At 44.4% G+C, this 21,813-nt stretch overlaps 1 protein-coding gene across 1 annotated transcript in view; it reads left to right on the forward strand.

Moving 5' to 3' along the window:
- BRAF (B-Raf proto-oncogene, serine/threonine kinase) overlaps positions 1-21,813 on the forward strand; it is a 409,670-nt gene that overhangs the window by 288,761 nt on the left and 99,096 nt on the right.

Here is a 21,813-nt window from a genome sequence, read left to right on the forward strand (position 1 = left end):
AGAGATTCCACTAGACGAGAGGTCTGGCACCGGAACAGAGGGCAGACCCTCGAGAAGCGAGTACCTGGTTCCAGTGAAGCAGTACTGTGGAATAGATTATAGCTGTACTCACTGATGGAAACTGTTAGTGAAGTCTTCCAAGTAGAAGGCTTTGAAGATGCAGGCAGTGACTCAGGGAACATGGGCCCTCGAGGAGCGAGTACCGGTTTCCTGATGGCACCTGAAAGAAGCAGAAGAGGCCCCCGAGGAGCGGGCACCCCGCTAGTAACCCCGAAGGGTGCAAGAGTTCCAGAAGTGCTGGACTGGCAGAGTAGCTTCAGTACGGATAGCGAATCCCATCCGTAAGGTATCCGTTGCTAACTCCATGAGCTAGCAGATACTGTAGGCTTAAATATCCAGGAATTGTGACATCATATCAGGGGGACGCCCCTGAGGTTCGCACCAACGTCAGAATAAAGATGAGGGCGGCATGTGCATGCGCGCCCTAAGGAGCTTGGAGGAGCATGGCGTGAGGCAGCACCAAAGCCGGTCCGGGGACGCCGGAGAGGACGGCAGACGGAGGCCATTAGTCCGAGGTGAGCGGGAGGAGCTGCAAGAAGTGAGGTAGGCAGGGCGAAGCCATCGTAGACCGACAGTCGCAACATCTCTAAAATGATCGCATTCAAGCAAGCACAGGAAGACTCAATAGCAAACACATTAATCCCCCATCTCACTGATCCCACCTACCCTGGAAATTTTGTCCAGATGAGTCATTTGGCTGGTAACAACTGGATACCTTTATTAACAGTAATCAGATGCCAAACAGAGTAGATTAACAGCTCACAAGTCCCATATCATCCATTGTATAATGCACAGACAAGTATTCAGTAATAGCAGCATAAAAGTTTGTCACCTCTAATTCACAAGCCATTATCTGGCCAAAACAGCCACATAGAGCATCATAGTAAATGATGACAGATAAAGAGCCAAATGGTTCTTCCAGTCTGCCCAGCAAGTTACGTGGGTGGTCAGTGCCACTCCATGCAGGTTACCCCCATGTTTTCTGTAAGGGTAGTGACTGCCGCTCTGTGCAGATTAATCCCATTCAGAAACACTACATCTAAAGTTAGCTATAGACTACCCCTTTTCTTCATTTCCATCCTCTACCCATTAAGGATTTTTTGTGTTTATCCCATGCCTTTTTGAATTCCATTACCGTTCTTGTCTTCACCATTCCATAATAGCATCTGCACTTATTTCAGCATGATGGAGAGAACAAGAGATTTCCAACAAGCAGGTTTGCCTTTGCTGATGGCCCTATATTCTTTTTAGGGCTCAAAATCCAAATTGCGGTTCATTGGTCCATCAGTAAAAGGTGATCTTCAGTCTCAGTATAAAAACCAAACCACAGGATCTGCTTCATGCTACAATGCAGAAGCCTGTTTTCCTGCTGTATTCTACCCAAGAGAACAAGGAAAAATAAAAGGACACATCTAAATGTGAGCCTGACACTTTTATGTACTTGAAGTGACTGCTGACATAGACTAACGGATAAGGAAATTTAAAGGCGTATTTATCTCCACTACATGACAATTAGAGCTGATTGTTCAACAGCAATAAAGGTTAAGGTTTGTTCCCATTTACATCTAATTTACTCACTTTTTAATAGAAGCATAGAATTGATAGCAGAAAAGGACTAAATGGCCCATCTAGTCTGCCCAGTAAGCTTATGGTAGTATCTGCTGCACCATGTAGATTACCCCATGCTTCTCAGTTTCCCAGACCATAAAATTCAGGGCCCCCATTGGTTACTGTTTGAATCTAATTCCCTGTTATACCCCCATGCTTATCATTTACCCACACTGTGAAAGTCAGGGCCCTCACTGATTGCTGTTGAATCCAGTTCCCCGTTACGCCTCATCGTTGAAACAGAGCAATGTTTCAGTTGCATCAAAGTATCAGTAACTGCTGCATCAGCAAGTTACCCCCATACTTGTTTTCCAAGACCATAAAAGTTGGGGCCCTCATTGGTTGCTGAACAAATCCAATTCCCCCTTTCCCCCTGCTGTTGAAGCAGAGAGCAATGTAGTTGGCTCATTTTTTAAAGCACAAAGAAATTACTGGGGAGGCCAAATCACAAATGTAGTAGAAAGCTCAAAAGGTTTGGAAAATATCTTATGTCCAATCATTTTTGCTGTTCAAAGAAGTTGTTTATTTAAATTTGATTAACACATTCTAGCCTTCATATAGAAATGAAACTGATGGTCTCCTGACATGGACTGTGTTTCGTTCATTTGTGTCAGGAGAGACCAAATCTTAGCAAACAGGCTTACATGGGTCAAATGAACAGCATAACCATAGCAACCTCTTACCTTTTATAACAAAACAATTTCTTGCCTTTACAATAACTGCTTTTAGTTTGGCACACTGCTCTTCTGTTTCCCCCAGATTTTCCCATCCAGCTAAACTATCACATCTGCTATCACATCTGCTATCCCAACTATCTCTCTGCCTCAACCAAGCCAAAACAGAAATCATTCACATCCATGACGACCGTCCCTCTTCTCCTCTCGAGAGCACCCCCTCAAACAACCCAGGGAGCTCAAACAATCCTGGGATGCCAAACTTATCAAGAACCTCACTCACACCATCCACAAAAAACCTAGGAGTAACAATCGACAGCCAACTCAACTTTAAACGACACATCTCCAATACAATCAAAGATGGATTTTTCAAGCTTCAAACACTTAAAAAATTCAAACCCCTCCTCCAACAGCACGATTTCTGAACAGTACTTCAATCAATTATTTTCTCAAAACTCGACTACTGCAACTCCCTCCTCATTGGACTACCAGAAATCCACATCAAACCCCTCCAAGTCCTTCAAAACGCCGCCGCCAGAATTATCACCAACCACAGAAAATCCTCCCACATCACACCCACTCTCAAAGATCTCCACTGGCTGCCCATCACACAAAGAATCCAGTATAAAACCCTCACCCTTATACACAAAAAAATAAACAACAACAAAATGGTCTGGCTAAACAATACTATCCGACCATACACCACACAAAGAAATCTCAGATCCTCCAACACAGGTCTCCTCTCCATCCCAAATCTCAAAATGCTCACCTCATTACAACACGCAAACGAGCCATTTCAATAGCTGGCCCTACCCTATGGAACTCCCTCCCCACACATCTCAGAAACGAACTCTCACCACAAGTCTTTAAAAAACAGCTAAAAACATGGCTGTTCTTGAAAGCCTTCCCTCTGGATTCCCAAACTCCTCAAATGCATGTTCTTGAAAACCTTCCCACATGACTCCTAACATGCACTACCGCATAACACCCCCCCTCACAACCACCCCCTCCTTTTTCCCCCCAAACCCCCATAGCCTCTGACACCAGATCTAATCCTAACCAAGTCATACTGTATATATTGTATATAGGATATATGCTACAAATTTACACTCACATTCTTTTGTATTCATATGTTACAATGTTTTTTACTGCAATAGTTTAATTGTTATCTTGTTAAATGTAAAATAGGGCAGATCCCGCCCTATTCAACCTGTTATCTGGAAACCAATGTGATATCTCGATCGAATGTCGGTATACAAAAGAAATAAATAAATAAATACATAAATAAAGACTCCTTGAGGTGTTCCCCCATTTTAATAAATTGGTTGTCCTGAATTCTAAAACTTTCACTTTAGAATGAACCCTCACCACCTGCACTGTAATACTGAACCACACTATTCAGTAAACATCACATCCCAGATGTTCATCCACTGCAAATTCAGAAACACTGTCCAAATTAGTAAGCACCAAGTCCAGTGTTGCCCTCTGCCATGTGGGTCCTTTTACCAATTGATGGAATAGTTCTCTCTGCAGAGATTCCAGGATCTCTCTACTTTTATAAGAAACTGTCCCAATCAGCATCCAGCAGATTGAAATCCCGATGCATTAGCACCTTCCCTTTCATAGCAATTTTGTGCATATCCTCCATTAAATCTCTGTCCATTTCTTCTGTCTGCAATGGAGGTCTGTATATTAAACCAATATAAATAAATGCCCCATACCCTTTTTCCAGATTAATATACTGCCTCATCCTTACCTCTTAAAACCTGCAGTTGTATTGCTTTAATATTATTTTTTATAAATAGTGCCAGTCCTCCTTCTTCATTTCTTCCTACTCCATCCTTCTTGAATAGATTGTAGCCTGGAATTACAATATTGCTCAAGACTTACTTATTCAAATTAGCCTATTAAACATGTGACTAAGATCTCGCTGGCCCATCTTATAATTTTGTTTTTTAGATATTTGTTTTTAATGTTTTGCTTTTATATTTATTATGTATGTGCACTTTGTACCCCATCCTGAACTATGGAAGAGTGGGTAATATTTGTAAATAAAAATAAAATAAATAAAATAGATCTACCAAGATGTGGTCCAAAGATTGGAATCAGCTGTAAAAGTAGAAAAGGGCAGGTGTTGACTACAACATTATTAAGCTGCATGTTTTCCACACACACAGAGGCCAATGTGCAACAATTATTAGTATCCCAAACATTCAACAGCTCATTTAATGTTGTTAAACATCCCCATCTTTATAACTTTCTTATCTGGACTTACATTTATTTTAAAGATCTACACCAGTAGGCTCATTATTTATAAGTGAGGATATGCTAAACGCAACATATAATTTAGTCACAGATAAAAGTCTAATAGAATCAAGCCTAAAATTTCTTTAGTACTTCAAACTTATCCTATGAGTAAAATGAAGGTCAACACACCATCTCGGACATTAAGATCTGCCTCACAGCGTCTCCTTAATGTCCCTTATTTTAGGAAGATTGGCGTTGATGAATCATATGACTGCCTGTTCTATGTTCAAGGTCCATCCTTATGGAATGCATTACCACTGGGGTTGAAGGAAGACAGTTTTACATATGTATATTTTATAACATGTTTTATTGATATTTCTTTTTAAGTTATTTTTTATTGTTTCTGATATGTTTATGTTTGCTTTTGACTGTTATGTTTTGTCTTAGCTGTTTTTTTAACTTATGAACATATATTTGCAAACCATATAGGAACGTTGATAGGCAGTCTCTACATTTTAAATGTAGCTGGAAGAAACTGGTAAAAATGTATCTTAAAAAGCATAAGGAATATACATGCATACAAAAAAGCTGAAATATACACCCATAAATTCTGTTAAACTACGGGTCCGAGGCAATGTCATGTGTATAAAAATGTGTGTCCATACTGGTTGTCCGTTTTTTCAATACGCTCACATCCACCTCTCCTGGGCGCATGATGCAATATTCTAATGAGCTGCCATGCTAAAAAGGATGCGTTAGGGATAAATTGTGCTTCCCTAGCACTCAACAGCATCAGGTGCCCAGGAGACGTGGCTGTGCGCAGGTTAGGTAAACAGACGCTCAATACGAGCATCTGTTTTATCCTGCCGCAGATAATTTACCAGAACAATAATACACACACAATATACACAGCCTAGAGCATGTATATTGTGCCACCCCAAAATTTTCTTCTTCATCAAGGCTTTCATTTTTTAATTATTTTTAGTCATCACAAGGAGAAGATCTTAGTATTATGATGATAGCAAGTAGGAGGAACCACAGAAAACCAGTATTTTTGTTATTTTTAGTTGAGTCCTTGATGCACAGCAAGACTTTGTGCCAGCTTCAGGGCTGGTGTTAAATTTGCCGTGTTAAAAATGTGCTTTGGGCGCATGGCAGTTTTTTTGCATTGGGATAATAATAGCTAATAGCCTCATCTACATGGTATTTATTTGTGATGAGAGCTATTAGCTATGCATTTGTTTGGACACATGTTTTGAACGCGCTAATTTCCTTATTGCATCTGGTGTTAGTCTAGCGTATTCAAAATGTGTGTCCAACCACAGATCAACCTATATGATAGGCTGAGCGCACTTTATTGCATAGGCCCCATAATGCATAGAGGGGACCTATATAGTGTTAACACCTATTTTATAAAAGTAGATATATTTGATTTACATGCTAAATATTTTTAACATGTGTGTATAATAACCAAGAAATTTTGCACAGAGTCATGTACTTTATAAAGTTGGATCATGCACGTTGACCCTGCTTATGATTTATTTGTGCATATACTTCCAACCACCAGTTCACCTTGACCAATTCATCCAGATCCTCCATCAATTGACCCACATCATCCACCCAAAATCTGCAGATAAAAATGTAGAATTTTCTTTCCTTGACTTAATAGCAGTTGTGTGCATAAGTTGGATAATATACTTTATATATATATATACATATGTTGGAACCCCACCCCAAAACATCTTTAAAAATGCCATCTTTTTGTGTATGTAGTTCTACAAATGACATGCCAGCATATGCATATAAGTTAAAGCATACATGCTACTTATAGTACAGCCTTCAATTTTAAGTACAAAAACCTTTTGAAAATTACCCCCGGAGGGAGAAATGTGTAGATTGCTGTGTATTTTGGAGTCAAGAGTGGCCAGATTCCTTCCTGGATTTCTCCTCTCATGCTTCCTTCTGTCCTCAACCATGTCCTATGACAATCGCTCCTTAAAGATCCTTACTGACATTAAGAAAGGTGGAAGAAAGACTGAATGATTGCCAGTATGTTTAAAAGACAAGGGGAAAGCAGTGTGACAAGGCGATAGCTAAAGCCAGATAAATGCTGGGCTGCATAAATAGAGGAATATCTAGCAAGAAAAAAGAGGTGATAATTCCCTTGTTCAAGTCCTGGAATACTGGGGCAGATTTTCAAAGGGTTACACGCGTTACCCCGAAAACCTGCATAGGTTTCTGGGCAGTCTGGGGGGTGGGGCAGGGGCATGGCCGGAGCCTCCAGGCCCAGCGGCCATTTGCCGCTGTGCCCGGGATCGTGGGCCGGCTGTCGGCTGGTGCGCGTAAGCTACGCCTGCCGGGAGACAGGCGCAACTTCTCTGACAAAGGTAAAGGGGGGGGGGTTTAGGTAGGGCTTGGGGGTGGCTTAGGTAGGGGAATGGAGGGGATGGTGGGGGGAGACGGAGGGAACGGAGGAAGGCTGCGCGGATCGGCGTGCGCAAGTTGCACAATTGTGCACCCACTTGCGCGCGCTTACCCTGGATTTTATAACATGCGCACGGCTGCTCGCGTATGTTATAAAATCGGGGGTAGATTTGTTCACACTGGGTTGCGCGAACAAATCTACGCCTGCGCGCAGGTTTTAAGATTTGCCCCACTATGTTCAGTTCTGGAGTCCGTATCTCAGGGGAGGCAGAGATAGGATGGAGGTAGTCAGAGAAAGGTGACCAGAATAGTGGGCGGTCTCCATCATACGAGGACAGGCTGAAGGCCTTCAATACTCCTGGCACATTTAGATATCTCCAGAAAAAGAACTTTTTCAGTAGCAGGTCCACTATTATGGAACTCTCTATCAGTCCCTCTTCGTCAAATCTCAAACCCTAAGGAATTTAAGAAATCATTAAAAACATACCTATTTTCAAAAGCCTTTGCCATCTCCGACACAAACCACACTTAACCTCACTACACACAGTTGTTACCATCGACTCTACTTTACTTGCTTCTTTTTCCTCTTTTTTCTCTAATTTTTTAAAAATAATATTTACTTTGTATTGTTTTTATAATTTTTATAAATTTATGTATGTACCGTATTTTTCGCGCCATAAGACGCACTTTTTTCCCCCAAAAGCGGGGGGAAAATGTATGTGCGTCTTATGGAGCGAATATAAAAAAAAAACAAACAAAAATCTAACAAACCCCCCTCCCTGCTGACTTCCCCAAGACCTGCCGACTTAATTTACTGCAACCCCCCCCCAAGACCTGCCGACTTAATTTACTGCAACCCCCCCCCTCTGACCCCCCCAAGACCTGCCGATTTAATTTACTGCAACCCCCCCCAAGACCTGCCGACAATTTACTGCAACCCCCCACCCTCCTGACCCCCCCCCCCCAAGACCTGCCAAACGTCCCTGGTGGTCCAGCAGGGGTCCGGGAACGATCTCCTGGGCTTCGGCCGTCGGCTGCCAGTAAACAAAATGGCGCCGACGGCCCTTTGCCCTCACTATGTCACTGAGACCAACCAATAGCAGCGGTCGGTCCCAGTGACATAGTGAGGGCAAAGGGCCGTCGGCACCATTTTGATTACTGGCAGCCGACGGCCCACACCCAGGAGATCGTTCCCGGACCGCTCCTGGACCCCCGCTGGACCACCAGGGACGTTTGGCAGGTCTTGGGGGGGGGGGTCAGGAGGGTGGGGGATTGCAGTAAATTAAGTCGGCAGGTCTTGGGGGGGGTCAGGAGGGTGGGGGGGTTGCAGTAAATTAAGTCGGCAGGTCTTGGGGGGGTCAGGAGGGGGGGGGGTTGTAGTAAATTAAGTCGGCAGGTCTTGGGGGAGTCAGGAGGGTGGGGGGTTGTAGTAAATTAAGTCGGCAGGTCTTGGGGGGGTCAGGAGGGTGGGGGGTTGCAGTAAATTAAGTCGGCAGGTCTGGGGGGGTCAGGAGGGGGGGGGGTTGCAGTAAATTAAGTCGGCAGGTCTGGGGGGGTCAGGAGGTTGGGGGGTTGCAGTAAATTAAGTCGGCAGGTCTTGGGGGAGTCAGGAGGGTGGGGGTTGTAGTAAATTAAGTCGGCAGGTCTTGGGGGAGTCAGGAGGGTGGGGGGTTGTAGTAAATTAAGTCGGCAGGTCTTGGGGGAGTCAGGAGGGTGGGGGTTGTAGTAAATTAAGTCGGCAGGTCTTGGGGAAGTCAGGAGGGTGGGGGGTTGTAGTAAATTAAGTCGGCAGGTCTTGGGGGAGTCAGGAGGGTGGGGGGTTGTAGTAAATTAAGTCGGCAGGTCTTGGTGGGGTCAGGAGGGTGGGGGGTTGTTAATTTAAAGGGTTGGGATGGGGGTTTTTTTTGGGGGGGGAGGGGTTCCCAGAGAAAGAAAAGTTTTCTGATCTGGGGAGTGGACCGAAATGGCCCTCCCCAGACCCGAAAACAAAATGGGGAGAAAAAAAAAAAGCTATACACTCCCCTAATTTGCTCCGTAAGACGCCCAGACGCAGAGCCGGTTTAGCACAAATTTTTTTTTTTTTTTTATTTTCCCCCTCTGAATCCTAGGTGTGTCTTATGGTCAGGTGCATCTTATGGAGCGAAAAATACAGTAATTCTCTTACTTTCGTTTTATATTTGGTTTGTCTATTAATTTATTGTAAACCGTTTTGTCCAATACTTTATTGCAAGAATGGTATATAAATAATGTTAAATAAATAAATAAATATGTATTCCCTGGAAGAGAGGAGACACAGAGGGGACATGATACAGACGTTCAGATACATGAAAGATATAAATGACCCACAACTAAAAAGTAACCTCTTCTACCTGAAAGATGTAAGGAGATCGAGGGATCACATTCGGGCCGATACAGTACAGTGCGCTCCGACGGAGCATACTGTTAACCCTCTATTGGACGCGCATTTTCAAAGCGCTAGCGTTACCCCTTATTCAGTAAGGGGCCGAAAACGCACGTCCAACCCCCCAAACCTAATAGCACCCGTAACATGCAAATGCATGTTGATGGCCCTATTAGGTATTCCTGCGCGATTCAGAAAACAAAATGTGCAGCCAAGCCGCCATTTTGCTTTCAGAAATTAGCGCCTATCCAAAGGTAGGCGCTAATTTCTTCGGGCACCGGGAAAGTGCACAGAAAAGCAGTAAAAACTGCTTTTCTGTGCACCCTCCGACTTAATATCATGGCGATATTAAGTCAGAGGTCCCGAAAGTTTCCAAAAGTAAAAAAAAAAAAATAAATTTGAAGTCAGCCTGTGGCTGTCGGGTCGAAAACTGGACGCTCAATTTTGCCGGCGTCCGGTTTCCAAGCCCGTGGCTGTCAGCGGGCTCGAGAACCGACACTGTCAAAATTGAGTGTCGGCTGTCAAACCCGCTGACAGCCGCTACTCCAGTCAAAAGGAGGCGCTAGGGACGCGCTAGTGTCCCTAGCGCCTCCTTTTGCCTGTTTTTACCGCCGGGCCTAATTTGAATAGTGAATTACGCGCACAGGAGAGTGGCCTGTGCGCGCGCCAGGAGAGCGGGCATTTTCTGTATCGGCCCGAATGTGAAACTCCAGGGAGGAAAACTCAAATTGAATGTCAGGAAATATTTCTTCATGGAGAGGGTGGTGGATGTCTGCAATGTCCTTCCAGAGCAGATGGTGAAGAAGAAGACAGTGAGGGACTTCAAGAGGACATGGGATAAACATTGTGGATCCCTAAGGAGCTAAATCTAAGTATCATGAGGGTTAGCTGTAACAATGGTGAGGAAGAAGACAGTGAAGGGACTTCAAGGGGCTTGGGATGGACTCTTTAGATCCCTAATGAGCTAAGTCTAAGAGTCATGGGGGTTAATAATAACAATTGGGAGCTAAATCCAAGAGTCATGGAGGTTTACAGAACAATCAACAATGGAAAAAAGAGAGGGAAAAGGATTACAATCCAATTACCATCAAATAGTCCGTTAAACCTATTTAACTCACAAATGACAAAATCATAAAAAAACGGCTCAAGAGTATTTTAATCTGCAGCCTCTCGCCGCACAATGGGCCGCAAGCTGTAATCAGCCTTTAGAGCAGTTAAAGGTTTTAATCATTTAATGTCATTTGTGAAACAGGTAACTCCTTATAGAATTTTTATTACACCTTTATTCCTAAAATCATTCCAAACACTAGTCCTTTTTGTAGACTTCTAATTTTCCCAATTTTTTAAGCACCAACTAATACTAAGTGAAAAAACGTAGAATAAAATCGAATACTTAGCCAAATACTTGAAGTATTTGAAACAGCATTCCCAGGGAATGTTTGAGAACTATGTTGGATAAGCTGTTACTGCTGTTTCAAATACTTCAAGTATTATGATAAATTGCAGGAGGACCTTGTGAGACTGGAAAATTGGGCATCCAAATGGCAGATGAAATTTAATGTGGATAAGTGCAAGGTGATGCATATAGGGAAAAATAACCCATGCTGTAGTTACACGATGTTAGATTCCATATTAGGAGCTTCCACCCAGGAAAGAGATCTAGGTGTCATAGTAGAGAATACATTGAAATTGTCAGCTCAGTGTGCTGCGGCAGTCAAAAAAGCAAACAGAATGTTAGGAAGGGAATGGTGAATAAAATGGAAAATGTCATAATGCCTCTGTATCGCTCCATGGTGAGACTGCACCTTGAATACTGTGTACAATTCTGGTCACCGCATCTCAAAAAAGATATAGTTGCGATGAAGAAGGTACAGAGAAGGGCGACCACAATGATAAAGGGGATGGAACAGCTCCCCTATGAGGAAAGACTAAAGAAATTAGGGCTGATCGGCTTGGAGAAGAGATGGCGGAGGGGGCATATGATAGAGGTGTTTAAAATCATGAAAGGTCTAGAACAGATAAATGTGAATTGGTTATTTACTCTTTCAGATAATAGAAGGACTAGGGGGCACTCCATGAAGTTAGCATGTAGCACATTTAAAACTAATCGGCAAAAATTATTTCTCACTCAACGCACAATTAAACTCTGGAATTTGTTGCCAGGGGATGTGGTTAGTGCAGTTAGTGTACTTGGGTTTAAAAAAGGTTTAGATAAGTTCTTGGAGGAGAAGTCCATTACCTGCTATTTTGGTGAACAGATACAAGCAGTGGCACAGCTCAAAATCACCATGAGACCCTTTGCCAACTTTCCTTGTTACCTTCTGAATATCCTGCTAAGCAAACGTTCAGAAAGGATCCCAAAGAAAATAATATCTTCCATATCCTCCATATCCTCCACCGTCCAAGGGTCGCTCTAATAAGCCTTACCAGAAAGGCCAGTCCAGGCAACCTCACAGGCAAAAAACAGACAATCCCTCAGCCAGGTCCAGCGTCTGGTTTTTGACTGTCCTAGAGAACAGCATTCAGCCTCCACTACTGCAGTCTGAGGTCGATTGTGTCACTTCAGCAACATCTGGCACACAATCACCTCAGACCAGTGGGTTCTAGCCATATTACCCAAGGTTATCATCTCAACTTTCTGGCCATTCTGCCAGACTCCCCACTTCGGCTGACGTGGGGAGCATCCAATCACTCACCACTCCTGGATCAGGAAGTCTCCCTCCTCTTCCGATCCAGAGCAATCGTACCAGTGCCCTACTCTCAACAGGGCCTCGGATTCTATTCTCTGTACTTTCTAATCCCAAAAACGTTAGGTGGCGTTCGCCCAATACTAGACCTTCGCACCTTAAACAAGTACCTACAAAGAGAAAAGTTCAAGATGGTAACCTTGGGTTCTCTCCTTCCCCTTCTGCAAAGGGAAGACTGACTCTGCTCTCTAGACCTCCAGGATGCTTACACACACATCGCGATAACTCTGTCTCATTGCAAATTTCTGCGATTTCTGGTAGGCCTAAAGCACTATCAAATCAGAGTGCTTCCATTCGGCCTGGCATCTTCACCACAAGTCTTCACCAAGTACCTCGTAGTAGTAGCAGCATTCCTCAGGACTCAAGGTGTCCACGTCTACGCCTACCTCGACGATTGGTTAATCAGGGCTCCCACCCAGCAAACTGCTCTAACGTCCCTACGTCTCACCTTGCATACCCTGATCTCCCTAGGGTTTCTCATCAATTACCCAAAGTCCAGCTTAGTCCCATCACAAATCCTGTCGTTCATAGGAGCAGACTTGGACACTTTCAAAGTAAAAGCATTTCTTCCTCGAGAACGAGCCCTCACTCTCACTTCTCTCGTCCATCAACTACAGTCTCGACAACACTCAACTGCAAGTCATTTCCTAATTTTGCTGGGTCACATGGCGTCCTCGGTACATGTCACTCCAATGGCTAGTCTCGCCATGAGAGTCATGCAGTGGACTCTAAGGTCACAGTGGATTCAATCATCTCAACCACTGTCAGCCATTGTCCACATCACCGAACCACTTCGCCTGTCCCTGACCTGGTGGAAAAATCAATACAATCTTCTCCACGGCCTTCCTTTCCAGGCTCCAGATCCTCAAATAACCCTTACAACCAATGCCTCCAACATCGGCTGGGGAGCACATGTTGCCAATCTACAAACTCAAGGAGCCTGGTCTCCAGAGGTAGCCAAACACCAAATAAATTTCCTGGAACTACGAGCAATCAGATATGCTCTCAGGGTGTTTCAGGATCGCCTTTCCAACCAGGTCATCCTGATTCAAACGGACAACCAGGTGGCAATGTGGTACATCAACAAGCAGGGAGGAACGGGCTCCTACCTCCTGTGTCAGGAAGCTGCTCAGATATGGGCGGAGGCCCTTTCCCACTCGATGTACCTCAGGGCCACCTACTTGCCGGGAGTGGACAATGTGTTGGCAGACAAGCTGAGTCGCACCTTTCAGCCCCACGAGTGGTCTCTCAACCCCACAGTAGTGGACTCAATATTCCAACGTTGGGGTTACCCTCACATAGACCTCTTTGCGTCACCTCAAAACCGCAAAGTAGAGAACTTTTGCTCTCTCACTCGCAGCAAAAACTCACAACCAAGAGATGCTTTTTCCCTCTCATGGGCAACTGGTCTCCTATATTCATTCCCTCCACTTCCACTTCTCTCGAAGACTCTTGTGAAGCTACGTCAGGACAAGGGAAGCATGATCCTGATAGCCCCTCACTGGCCTCGCCAAGTGTGGTTTCCGATTCTTCAGGACCTCTCCATTCGCAGGCACATTCCCCTGGGGAAGGACCCGCTTCTGATCACCCAGAACGACGGGTGCCTACGCCACCCCAATCTTCAGACCTTGTCCCTGACTGCCTGGATGTTGAAAGGTTAATTCTTTAGCCACTCAACCTTTCAGAGCCAGTTTCCCGTGTCTTGATTGCTTCACGAAAGCCTTCCACGAGAAAATCTTATTTTTACAAATGGAACAGGTTTAAGTCATGGTGTTCCTCACTGTCCCTTGATCCTTTCCTCACTGTCCCTTTCCTCACTATCCCTTGATCCTTGAAGTTTCCTCACTGTCCCTTGATCCTTGAAGTTTCTAGACTATCTCTGGCACTTGTCAGAATCAGGTCTGAAAACTTCTTCCATCAGGATGCATGTCAGTGCGGTGGCCACCTTCCATAAAGGTGTTGGGGATGTTCCTATTTCAATACAACCCCTTGTAACACGTTTTCTGAAGGGCTTGCTCAACCTCAAACCTCCACTATGCCCTCCGGCTTCTTCTTGGGACCTCAACCTCGTTTTGGGTCGGCTCATGAAACCACCATTTGAGCCTTTCCAATCCTGTGATCTTCGCTATCTCACATGAAAAGTGATTTTTCTTTTGGCAATCATATCCGCTCGCAGAGTTAGTGAGTTACAGGCTCTAGTTACCTACCCGCCTTACACTAAACCTCTGCATGACCTGGTAGTACTCCGCACTCACCCAAGTTTTTGCCTAAGGTAGTATTGGAGTTTCACATTAATCAATCCATTATACTACCTACCTTCTTTCCCAGGCCCCATTCTAATCCAGGAGAACAGGCTCTGCATACATTTGACTGTAAGCGTGCTCTAGCATTCTATCTAGACCGTACAGCTGCCCACAGGAAAAGCACTCAATTGTTTGTTTCCTTTGCTCTCATCAGATTGGGTCAACCTGTGGGTTAGCAGACTCTCTCCTCCTGGTTAGCGGTCTGCATATCCTTGTTATCAGCAAGCAGGCATTACACTTCAAGACCGTGTTAAAGCACACTCTGTCAGGGCCATGGCAACTTCGGTAGTGCACCTACGCTCGGTGCAACTTGATGTACCAATACCCTTCCGCCATCCGTTAGGGTTCAGGATGCCCTCTACCAAATTCCACCCCAGTTGTTGTCCCTGTTGCACGTCTTTGGGTACATTTGGTGCATTTCTCGGACATCCTCAGCTCGGAACTCACCCATATGTGAGGACTACCATCCTGCTTGTCCTGTGAGAAAGCAGAGTTGGTTACCTGTAACAGGTGTTTTCACAGGACAGCAGGATGTTAGTCCTCACGAAACCCACCTGCCACCCCGCGGTGTTGGGTTCGTTATGTTTTTCTTATTTTATTTTTGGCACTTACTATAGCTTTTAAACAAGACTGAAGGGGGACCCCTGCTGGTTACAGGGTTAGTGCCATCCTGGGCATGCCCAGTAGGTGCCAGTCAAAGTTCTAGAAACTTTGACAAAAATGTTCTGTGATTGGGCTCCATCCTCTGATGTCACCCATATGTGAGGACTAACATCCTACTGTCCTGTGAGAACACTTGTTACAGGAAAGCAACTTCTGCTATATTTGAAACATCTCACTATACATAGGGCTTCTGATCCTAGGGGTTTATAAAGTACAAATTTAGGGGATTTGGGCGGAGGTTCAGACAATTAGGGATTTTTGTGGGCACTAAAATTCAGTATTTATCGTTATTTCCGTGGCATGAATTGTAATGTGGGTACATTCTTAGGAGTACAAAATTTTAAAGGCATAAATAATAAAAGCATCAATTTTGTTGATGCTTTTATTATTTCAGTATTCAAATTATAATTATTAACTCAACATTTACATAATTAGGAGTTTTTGTATTTTTTTTTGTAGTAAAAACGAGGTAGGAAGATATTGCACATAACAGGTAAACATTTTTAAAAAGTTAACAGGTTGCAGTACATTTCTAAGGAAAATTATATTATAAGCTTTACTCTGTCCATAATTGAAATTGGACCAGCAAAAATATGAGGGAGAGTGCACAGAGGTACATAAGCAACAGCTGTTTGAAAAAAAGGAACAAATGCACACTTTTTTAAATGGTAAGAGAACTGCTTGTTTCACTCAATATGGGACTGATTTTCAAAAGCATTTCCACGCTTAAAATTGGGTTTTACATGTGTAGATGTATTTGTGTAAGTTGGCTTTTGAAAATTGCTACAATATATGCCATTGAATTGTCCATAGGATTTACTCGTATAAGTGCACTTTACACTTGTAAATGGCTTTTGAAAATTGCTATGATAGTATATGAAATTTACACACGTAACTCCTTTACATAAGAACATAAGAAATTGCTATGCTGGGTCAGATCAAGGGTCCATCAAGCCCAGCATCCTGTTTCCAAAAGAGGCCAAACCAGGCCACAAAAACCTGGCAATTACCCAAACACCAAATCATCCCATGCTATTGATGCAATTAATAGCAGTGGCTATTGCCTAAATAAACTTGATTAATAGCAGTTAGTGGACTTCTCCGAAAACTTATCCAGCTACACTAACTGCACTAACCAAATCCTCTGGCAAAAAATTCCAGAGCTTAATTGTGCGTGGAGTTAAAAAAAAAAAATTTATCCCAGGACAAGCAGGATGCTAGTCCTCACATATGGGTGACGACACTGGATGGAGCCCTATCACGGAAAACTTTCTGTCAAAGTTTCTAGAAAAGTTTGACTGGCACACTGATCCCACTGAGCATGCCCAGCATGCCATGATCCCTCGAGCCACAGGGGTCTCCCTTCAGTCTTTGTTTTTCCTCGCTGCAGTTAGCATCACAGTGAAGGAGCCCTATGTGATTCCTCACACATCTTCTGTGAGAGAAAAAAGTTTAAGAAATCTCTCTTTCATCCCCCTACATAGGGGTCTCATTCTGGGTTAAAATAATTTTTTGGGGGAGACCAAGATGGCCGCCGTGCTGTGAGGACATGAAGGTCCTGACTGGTCGAAAGTTTCCTGCTTTTCTTTGTAATTTCTTTGGACTTTTTTCCTGATAAACATGCCGCACACAAAAAGAAAAGCTCGGGTAGGAGAGGGTTTACCTATTGCTGAAGACACCCGACAGCCGAGTATTGTTGCAGCCTTCAACAAGACGCCATCGAGGAACCCTGGAGGCGAAGTCACTGGAGACGGTAAAGAGCAAGTACCTGCCTCCCTGACTCTAGAAACAACCTTGAGCCCGGGGGCTCCAACAACGCCCGATCCTCCCTTGGGTGGAGAGGAGTTTCTGTTTGAAAATCGCACGGGCATTCATTCACTGCCGGCGGAGGCCGTGCATTCATCCAGGCAGAGGGAGCCGGCGCGCACGGGCATTCATTCACTGCCGGCGGAGGCCGTGCATTCATCCAGGCAGAGGGAGCCGGCGGCGAAAGCGGCCTCCGGCTCCCTCTGCCTGGATGAATGCACGGCCCCCACCGGCAGTGAATGAATGCCCTTGCAATTTCGGCGCTCATGCCTTGAGAGCCGAAATCGCACGGGCATTCATTCATGCATCAAATTCCTTATAGGAAAACCTCTTTCTAACAAATAAGTTGATCTCCAGCCTTTTTTTTTTTTTTTTAAATCAGAAAAAGACCACTGAACCCTAGTCATAATGAAAATAACTTTGGCTCTTGAATGGGCAACCGATTAGACTGGGATAAACAGAAACAATGCCTGTGCGATTTCGGTGCTCAAGGCATGAGCGCCGAAATCGCACGGGCATTCATTCACTGCCGGCGGGGGCCAGGCATTCATCCAGGCAGAGAGAGCCGGAGGTCGCTTTCGCCGCCGGCTCCCTCTGCCTGGATGAATGCACGCCCACCCGGCCGCCTTGAGCACCGAAATTGGGAGGAAGGGAGAAGGGACTACCGTAGCAGGCCCGAGCCTTGCTACTTTTTCGGTTTTGTATTTTTTGCTTCGGGAGGCGGGGACAGGACTGGGGCTGCACCGGAGACCGGACGGGGCCTTGAGCGCCGAAATCGCCCCCATTTTTTACACTTTATTCCCGTTTTAATTTTCTAACACCACACTAACACCAAGTAGAGGGTGGCGGTAAACTAACAGGTTAAGGACGCGGCAAAATAGCGGGTTACAAAGGAGATAATCTGAGCGCGCGTCACAGTATCGGAGGGGAATAGCTAATTCCTTCATTATACAGCTAATTCGTTCATTTACATATCATATACATGCTGCGTGCGGAAAGGGTTATGCGTCTGTTTTAAGAAGCGCTAAGGACGCGTGAAACTGGAGACTGTATCGCTGGATCGTCTTACGCGTCCGAATTGTGCGCTCCCAGCTCGTTACAGACGGGAAATCCTCAACCGCACGTTACAGTATCGACCTGTGTGTCGGTACAAGAGGCAATTACAAAATCTCAAAAAATGGAGGAGAAGAATGAAAATTTGGTAAAACGCTTTACCCAGATGGAGGGCAAAGTAGAAAATATGGAAAAGATTCAAGTAAATTTAATCACATCTGAGAAAATGCAAGAGAGCAAAATGGAGCTACTTGAAAATCAGATGAAAAGGGCAAACTTGAGAATATTAAATTTCCTGAAAACCAGGATGATGTCATCGAAAGATTTATTTTCAAGTTACTTGTTAAATATTTTAAAATATTCTCAAGATAATTTGCCAGCATTATCGAGGATTTATTATCTGCCTCAACGTATTTTAACGGATAATAAGAGTAATCAACATGCAAGTCAGCAAGGAGAAGATTTGAATTCAGATTTAAACTTAACTGAATTCTTAGAGAAATCTTTTGAATCAGATATAAACACCAGAGCGACACTCCTGATTCAATTTGCAAGTGTAATCGACAGAGATAAAGTGCTAAGATCATATTTTAGATTTCAAAAATTGAAATTCTATGGACATCCGGTACAGATTTTTCCAGACATTGCAAAAAGTTCTCAGCTGAAAAGAAAAAAGTTTCTTGCAATGAGGGAAGAAGCTATTGAGAGTGGAGCAAAGTATTTTTTGCGTTTTCCCTGTAGATGTGTAGTAACTTTTAGGGATTCAAAATATGTTTTCAATGAACCAGAGCAATTATGTTTATATTTAGATTCCCATTCTCAATCCTAAAGAAACTCTGTATAGTAGTTGGATATAAATGATAGGTGTCACCCACAGCACGGTTATTTTGGTGTAAAATTCAGTATAAAAATTTCCTAGTAGTATTGCTCTAATTACCTATTGGTCTCCCCCAGATTTCTTTAGGATTTATTCAATATGATTACAGATTTATGGTAAAGTTTCTGGCTGTTTTGAATGATGATATATATGTATGATAATTTCTTATCTGTAATATTCATATTGTAATTTGTTTTCTTGTAATAATGATAAAAAATTAAATAAAATATAAATTTAAAAAAATAATAATTTTTTGGTCAGAAGGCCATCGACGGCTGTCTAGCCTTCATAATGACCATGGGCTTCAAAAAATGCGCGAAGTGCCCTCGCACAATGTCGATTATCGACCCACATGTTGAGTGTGTTCTGTGCCTGGAGAGTCGCACGATGTTTCTTCCTGCCCTCAATGTGCTGAAATGACCGCCAAGGGCAGGAGGGCCCGATAGGAAAAGATGGAACATCTCTTTCATATCCAGCTTCTACCATTGACGTCGACTCAATCGTCTCCGGCTGGAGCGTCTAAAAGATTAGTCGTTCGTAAACATTGCACTGACGGCGCAGGAGACCGGCTATCACCGACTCCATCCGCGGCATCGGTGAAATTGATCTCCAGGCTTGAAAAAGCCATGGAACATAAATAAAAACATCGTCATAGGCGTCGACGGACATCAACACCAGAGGCCTTACTGTCACCAAGACAGCCATTGCTGAAGAGATCTTGTCTACAAGAACCATCGAGACCTACTACTCCGAGGCGTTCCCCACCTGCAAAGGTGCCAGGCATTGAGCCACCATAGGGACCTGTGGAAGTGCCGATGACGCCTTCTCTGCCACCACCTACAGCTTCTGACCTCACTAGCTATAAGGGAGGAACTGGACGGAAGCCGGTGCCTTCACCGATGCCTGTTCCGTTGCCGATGCCTGCGCTGATACCGATGGCGGTACCGGACTTTTCCATATTCCAACCACTGATGTCAAAGCTCGATGCTCTGATCGGAGCTCTTCCAGTGCAGCCTATCACTTCGATTCTGGTCGGTGACGATAATGCTTCTGGGGCTTCTCTGCCTTCTGAACCCATGCCGAGGCCCTCCGGACTTTCTCAGCCGAGAATCCCGGTCTCTCCGTCGATACCATTCTTTTTCCCATCGATGCCTCCACAGAAGCCATTGATGCCTCCTCATGTTTCTCCTCCAAGGCGCCCTCCATCGGACTCTTGGGAAGACAGAGACACCGACACATCTTCAGAAGACATCCTGTCTGAACCGTCCCCACCTGAAGACAGGAAAAAGTCACCCCTAGAGGACTTCTCTTTTACCAATTTTGTAATGGACATGGCTGACATTATTCCCTTCCAATTAGTGTCAGAAGAAGATACCAGACAAAAGACCTTAGAGGTTCTACAGTTTGTGGACCCTCCTAAGAGGTATTAGCAATCCCGATACATGAAGTCCTAGTAGAACTACAACACAGGTTATGGGAACATCCTTGCTCAGTACCACGAGTTAACAAAAGGATGGATACCACCTATCTGGTGCAACACATCCCTGGATATCAGAGGACCCAACTTCCACACCAAACTGTGGTGGTAGAATCCTCCCAGAAAAAATCAAAGAGAATACGCCCTCATTCATCAACTCCGCCTGGCAAGGAACAAAAGTTCGTAGACACTCTAGGCAGAAAAGTCTTTCAAGGCTCAATGCTTGTTTCCAGGATAGCGTCATATGAACTATATATGACGCAGTATCAGCACAACCTCTGGAAACAAATGCAACAGCTTGCTGAGTCTTTACCTCAACAATACCAGGATTCAGCAAATGAAATCATTCACAAAGGTTTGGAAGCAGGCAAGCACGAAGTACGTGCTGCCTATGACAGTTTTGAGACCTCTTCAAGGGTAGCTGGGCCTGGCTTAAAGCTTCTGACCTCAGGCCTGAAGCCCAAGAGAAGCTAGCAGATCTGCCTTGTGTAGGTGATAAACTATTTGGAACACGAGTCCAGGACGCAGTAGCTCAGCTCAAGGAACACTCTGAAACTCTGCGTCCAACTGTCTGCTATTCCACAAGATGCTCCTCGTCGCACAGCATGGAAGGACACCAGGAAGCCCTCCTATAGACCACGTAGGTACTACCCACCAGCACCCCATGGGTGCTGGTGGGTAGTACCTACGTGTCCAGACCAGTGCAAAAACCCAGCCTAGACAACCTAGAACTTCTAGGCCTCAATCTCCTCCTCAAACAGGCCCGGCATCAGGCTTTTGAAAATCAGCCAGAGGACAGCAGCCACTCCACCAACCTGAGCCCAGAGTTGCCAGTGGGAGGTCGGGACTCTCTCTTCCAACCCCATTGGTCAAACATCATGATAGATCAATGGGTGCTATCAATTATAACACAAGGTTACCATCTGAATTTTCTCACAGTACCAAAAGACTCCCCACCAAAGTCTCTTTGGATACACAAGGATCATATCACTCTTCTGCAAGCAGAATTATCCACTCTTCTGAGAGCCAGGGCCATGGAACCAGTTCCCCAACCTCAGCAGGGCAGAGGAGTCTACTCTCGATATTTCCTCATTCCAAAGAAAACAGGAGGCCTACGTCCCATCCTTGACCTCCGAAATCTCAACAAATTTCTGCAGAAAGAGAAGTTCAGGAAAGTCTCCTTAGGCACCATGCTTCCCCTTCTTTAGACAGGAGACTGGCTCTGTTCTCTGGATCTGCAAGACGCTTACTGTCACATTCCAATATTCCCTCCTCATCACAAGTTTCTGCGTTTCCTGGTAGGTCATCAGCATTTCCAATACTAGGTTCTGCCATTCGGACTTGCCTCAGCACCCAGAGTATTCACAAAGTGCCTAGCAGTAGCAGCGGCTCATTTGCACAAGGAAAGTGTACACGTTTTTCCTTACCTAGACGACTGGCTCATCAGAAGCCAATCACAACAAGGAGCTCTCT

The sequence above is a fragment of the Rhinatrema bivittatum genome, chromosome 9 (assembly GCF_901001135.1).
Source record: "Rhinatrema bivittatum chromosome 9, aRhiBiv1.1, whole genome shotgun sequence".
In the NCBI taxonomy this organism is placed as follows: domain Eukaryota; kingdom Metazoa; phylum Chordata; class Amphibia; order Gymnophiona; family Rhinatrematidae; genus Rhinatrema; species Rhinatrema bivittatum.